Genomic DNA, 6,211 nt, shown 5'->3' on the forward strand with positions numbered 1-6,211 from the left:
GTACAGCAAAACTGGCAGATTCAGTCTTACAACTTCGTCTTATACCTTTTCTGGAGAATTTATGGAACTGCTCCACCTTTCTGCAATGCAGTGTCACCGGATTTAGACGTCTATTAAACTGTATTGCTACAAACTGTTGAAAACTGTAGAAATCTGAAGTACTTCACATAAACGTTACTGTGCTTTTACAGGAGTGACATTACCCATTCACTCCCCCTGTTTTTGTTTACAGGCTAGAGTGCCTCTCAAACTACCGACACAGAGCATACCACTGCTGGATATACATAGTTAAGTCACACCCATAACAGTTGTCCAACAACCATGGTAACACCTCACAATATCCCCAGCATAAATGACCTATGTCTGCCATCCTTGGCACCGCAGTAAAGAGCACATGGTGGAGGTACAGGTTCCTACCCACAAATAGGCCATACCCTGGAGTAAACCACCCAGCATTACGAAGCAAGGCTCCCCATTAGTAGATGTCAGACATACCCCTGTTGAATGTTATGCAGATAGGTAATATGCCATATGAGTCACCCTGTGTAACTGTTTGACAGGAGCAAGTACAACCACATTACATGTGTCCCAAGGGGCAGGGTAGCATAACAGTACGCTGCTGTAGGCCCAGGCCCAATAGCATACTACCTGCCTATGACACAATGCACACACACATGTACTCATTGCAATACCAACTATGTGAGGTGGAATGCGTGTGCCACTGACTGTGTTGAAGGTCTGTAATGGTGTGATTGCTCAGCATGACTTTGTTTCTGTCATGGTAGTGTGTGTCCTTGGTGTGAGGCCAGAGAAAGATGTGTCAGGTATTGGGATACAAACATACTACATTGCCATATGTTGTGCTGTGGTTCCCTGTATGTGACTGTGGTGTAGGTATGGTTATGGCAACAAAGACTACAGTTCATTACCAGTGACATTTGTACTGTGCATTGCATGCATTGACAATGTTCCCCATACATTACCTTCATACATACCCCCAGTGTGAGGCTGTGCATTGGACCTCAAACAGTGTGCCGACTGCTGGAGTATACTTGTTTGTTGTATGGAGTGTGCCAGGCACTGTCACAGAGTTGTCAGCTGAGCACTGATATGTGGTCATTCACATGTGTATCCCCCAATAGACAGACAGATGCTATATATGGCAGTTCAGTGATATCACTACAATAGAGTTTTATGTGTGCCATATCACTTGCTCACATATTTTTCTTTTCCTTCCAGGGCAATGGTGCACCAGCGCAATCCCACGTACTCTGCTGCAGAGGAAGAGGAGATACACCAGAGCCTGGTGCGGGATTTTGCCACACACTTTTCCCGCACCAGCCAGAACCAGCAGGAGAGAGCTGCACTGTGGCAAGACCTTGTCCATCAGGTAAATGATATAGGCATGCACAACCAGACATATGAGCAGGTATGCCATCACTGCAGTGATTTAATTAGAAATGTCCGTCAGCGTGCGTCTGATATCCACAGGCAACAGCTTGCCACAGGTGGTGGGGCGGCTATACACCCTCCCCCCACCAGACTGGAGGAGCTCCTCCTAAGTGTTGTAGCTCCAGCCCAACAACAACATCCACACACATGTGTAATGATGGAGGCTGGAGCCACCCAGCAGGAGGACTTGGAGCATGCAGGTAACATGCCATATCTATATTTGACTGTTCTCTACACTGGTAGTTTATGCTTGTGTGAGGTGTGTACTGTGTTTGTAGCTATTATCCTGGTAATCATTGTGCAAGAGTGATATTCTCAATATCGGCAGTAGACCTGTGAAAGCCAACTGTTGTACTACTGAACTGTATCATACTCACAGTATCAATGGTACAGTTGTGCCCACTGACAATGAATGTCTTATTTGTGCAGGTCCCTCTGGTGTAACAGCAAGGCAGCCAATCCATGCTGGTGTGTGTGTAATAACATTCCTTTAATACTTATGATAGTAATAGTAATAATACCCTAAAATGGTATTGCTATGTGTGTGATTGCAGGTGTGTCTGTGTGTTTGTATCTCATGTACTGAGGAGTTTGCATGTGTGGTAACATTGTGTGCACATTGTAAACTGTGTTTCCTGTCTTCTTCTCACAGGTTCTGGTGCTGCTCTGGTGGTGTGCAGCAGGGAACCTGAATCTGTTGCTGGGGATAGTGATAATGATTATACCTGTGTAATGGCACAGGGAGGTGTGCCAGGGTCCGTTGTTGGTCAGCCAATCGACAGTACACAGCTGTCAACCCCATCAATGCGTACAATCATCCTGCCAATACATCCATTGTCACCAATATCCCTAGGTGATGGACAGCATACAGTGGGCATTGACCAGGGTAATGTGGTATCAGTGGCACATGCATCCCCTCACAGCAGCCATGGCCAGAGTCCTGACATGGTACCACACAGGCAGATGTCCAGGGGTTCTCGTGGGAGCATCCGTGGTCGTACTGCCCCTGTCAGACGTGCCCACAGAGGTCTTTCAACCTCAGCTATGTTCTGGGCTGTAATGCAGGCACAGTCACATATGGAATGGTACACCAGACAGGGTCTGAGGGAGCTGAGAGCACATCGCACTGCTATGAAAGACACTATGCATGACGTTGCGGCTGCCATCCGTAATTTCACCGAGGTCATTGACAGACGGGGGGACACATTAGATCTGTTCCACAACTACATGTCCATGAGCCAGGGTAACGCAGGGCGGTTGAGGCGTCGACGTGGACGAATGCCAGCAACAGTAGCAGCTGGCAGTCGTCGCGGACGACAACAAACCCGCGGTCGCTCACATAGTGCCAGTACCAGCCCCAGCAATGCTAGGTCTGTGCTGTCATCAGACCGCCCTAGGAGACCACGTGCACGTGGCTCTGGACAGTCCCAGCAGGGACATGTCTCCAGTCGACAACCACCTGCTTCTGATGACAGTACCCAGTCTGGCTTAGTACCTGATACTGTGTGTAGCACCCCTGCCAGGCACAGGTACTGTGTCCATGACCAGAGACAGTGATCTGTACGACCTGGCAGGTACAGTCTGTGGCTGTCCACAAACACCCATATATGGCGGCCACAAGGTGGAACTGTGTGCATGCATACACACATGCTTAATGCTAATACAGACACGCACACACTGCATCAACATTGCCCCATCTTCTACGGTTGCCCCTCACTAACACACACACACACATACATGTCGATTGGTTGTATCAGTGGCAGACTCAGGCATACCAAGTACACACCCTGTGCATATGATGAAACTGTGCCACCTCCTGCAATCTGTAACATCGATGCAAGACCGGTTAACATGGTGCTGTTGCACAGGGCGACTACATAGATGTGTAGTAATATTATCATGTTGTCAACTGTGCAGTGTAATGATATCATTGTGGGTATATCCCAGCATGCCTGATGCATTAACAGTATGATTGTCATTGTATTGTTTGGTGCACCCCTATAAATTACCATAGTGTAATGTCTGCACATCTTTGCATTCTGCTGGTAAGGCTGTAAACAGAAGGCCACCTACATAGGTAGCACAGGGGATAAGTAAATGGAAGTTATGATACTCAATGGTGGACATGTAAACCGCAAGATGCATGCAGTACAACCTCTACTCTGCATGGAGAATGTTGATATCTGTGCAGTAATAGACAACAGTTTCAAGACTCCCAAGAGCACCCTAGCACTACCGGGTTACACCTCATATCATGCTTGACAGCCCCAAAACACACAACTAACTATGACAGGAGGTGAGTCTCATTAAATGTCAGGAATACTGTGGTGGCAGGACAGGTAGCATACAGACTACTAAGTTGGGGAATGCTGATTGAGGGCTCAGTGTCTGCATTGTAAATTTGTATTAGTTCTGGTTTAAGCAGTTGGGCTTCAGGCCAGTTATTTCACATTACAAAGGTTCATGGTCTGCACTCTTGTAGGAGGAGAGGCTGGACTCTGCCCGTCTGAGGTGGGAATTTCTGGCTAAAGGCTTATAGTGCCTGCATATTTGAACTGTTTCTTACTGAAATTGGTACACCTTGTTTGCTGTAGCATAGACTAGATCCATGCCTGCTGATTGTAGCTTTGTTTGTATGCTTGTTTGCTTGTTATTTCCCTGAAACACTAATCCCACCTGAAATGCAGCTTTACAGCGCCTCTGAGAATCCCTAGTGACATGTGCATTGCTTACTGTATGTATGTCCTTGCTTCACTTGACAGAAAGTTAGTGTTTGTCAGTTATGCAATTAAGTTATCTATAACACATTGCATTTGAGATACCTGGCACTTGCTCACTAAAGCATTTATATATGCCAGCACTAACAAATTAAAAGCACTACCCCCCACAAACGCACCTTATGTACCTTGTTCCCCATTGGCCCTTTTTGTTGTTAATTATAAAGGAATTCCCAATACTAACCTAGCATGTTCAAAGGTCAGTTGTCAATCTCCTCCACGGTCCAGCTGGTGAATCTGGGAATCTAGAGGCAATGTTACAACTGCCTCATTTACACAGTCACCCCTCTCCTCCTCCCAACAAATTCCACCACATGTGAGAGATGCAACCATATATCCAAACTGCAGGCTAAGCTCTCTCAACTCAGTACTGGCAAAACCTGTCAGGAGGAGAAGGAAACCAGGGTCACTACAATTCCAGTCTCACATAGACCAACCACGACAGCAATCCAAACAAATAAACACACACAACCATACTCAGAGTCTCTAAATAAAGGTCTGCCTACGCAGCAGACACCTCCAAAGCAGACACACAAGCAACCGCTACCCCAGAACAGAACACGTGCAACACATAGCTCACAAAGCCAGTGTGCTGAACAGTCACAGCATGTAAGGCTAAACAACACACCTGCTACACTTGTGATGGGTGCCTCTATCGTCAGGTACACTGATGTCCCGCTCACCAGGCTGAACAAGGAGAAGGTCACGGTGAGAAGCCTGTCGGGCGGTATGATCTGCCACATAACACAAGCACACAGGTCACTCCTAGGCATGTACAAATATGACTCAGTCAGTGTCCATGCCAGTGTGAATGACCTGAGACATACCTCCCTGGACTACATGATGAGAGACATAGAGGAGCTCTCTGAGCATGTGGCCCAGACTGGTATGACCCTGACCTTGAGTAGCATCTTACCCTCACCAAGAATGATGCCACAATATGTAGACAAGATGATCAATTCAGGCAATTGGCTTATGTTTCAGTGTCATTCAAAGGGGATCCAATGCCTGTCAGCCTGGGATGACATGCTCAGCAAGCCACACTGCTATGCTAGGGACAGCTTGCACCTGTCACCCATGGGCTTTCAGATATTGGCAAAGGCTCTTGATACACCCATAGTGCCTTTTTTCGGCAAGGCTCAACAGACAAGACCACCTCCATAGGTATCACAAGGGAAAGGAAACTAATAGTAATGCTACTCAGCGCCAGCTGCGTAAACGTCAAGATGCATGCATTGGAAACTGTCCTTAGCATGGAGAACATCAATATCTGTGCAGTAACAGAATCCTGGTTCAAGGCCCCCAAAAGCACCCCAGCACTGGCAGGTTATACCTCATACCATGCTTGTCGGCCACATAACTTGCACCAAAACAGAACAGGAGGGGGAGTATCAATATTCATCAAAGATACACACACCTCCAGGTTGTTGGCACAGCACGAAGCATCAGAGACTATCCATGTGCAACTAACAGTGGGTAAGACTGCTGTCCAGTTCATAGCCTGGCACACACCACACTCCCAAACCCAGGTAACACACTTGGCCTACTTAAGAAGACATGTATATCTGCAGGTGTCTCCAAACAACAATATATTGGGCAGCTTCATTTACCCACACATAGACTGTGAGCATTACTGTAGCTCTAGGTGTAAAGTTCCTAGAATCCATACACTCAATTGCTATGGAACGACTTGTTACCACTCCCACAAGTGGGGAATACATGCTGCACCTGTTCATCACCAACATGTGGACTATATGCTCCAGACCAGATGTGTATCCCTCGCTGGTAAGATGACACCATAGACTACTCTCACTGTATATTCACATACCAAATGCAGCCCCTGCACAGAAAACCACAGTCATAAAGTTGTGTAATGCAAATTACATGTATTCACATGAGGCAGGCTTCACACATGGGAACTATTTCAGGTCACAGGTACATATGTCTATGTGGCACACACATACCTCATGTGTGCATTGACA

Source organism: Protopterus annectens, chromosome 7.part0 (genome assembly GCF_019279795.1).
Source record: "Protopterus annectens isolate FY-2018-M chromosome 7.part0, PAN1.0, whole genome shotgun sequence".
Lineage (NCBI taxonomy): Eukaryota > Metazoa > Chordata > Ceratodontiformes > Protopteridae > Protopterus > Protopterus annectens.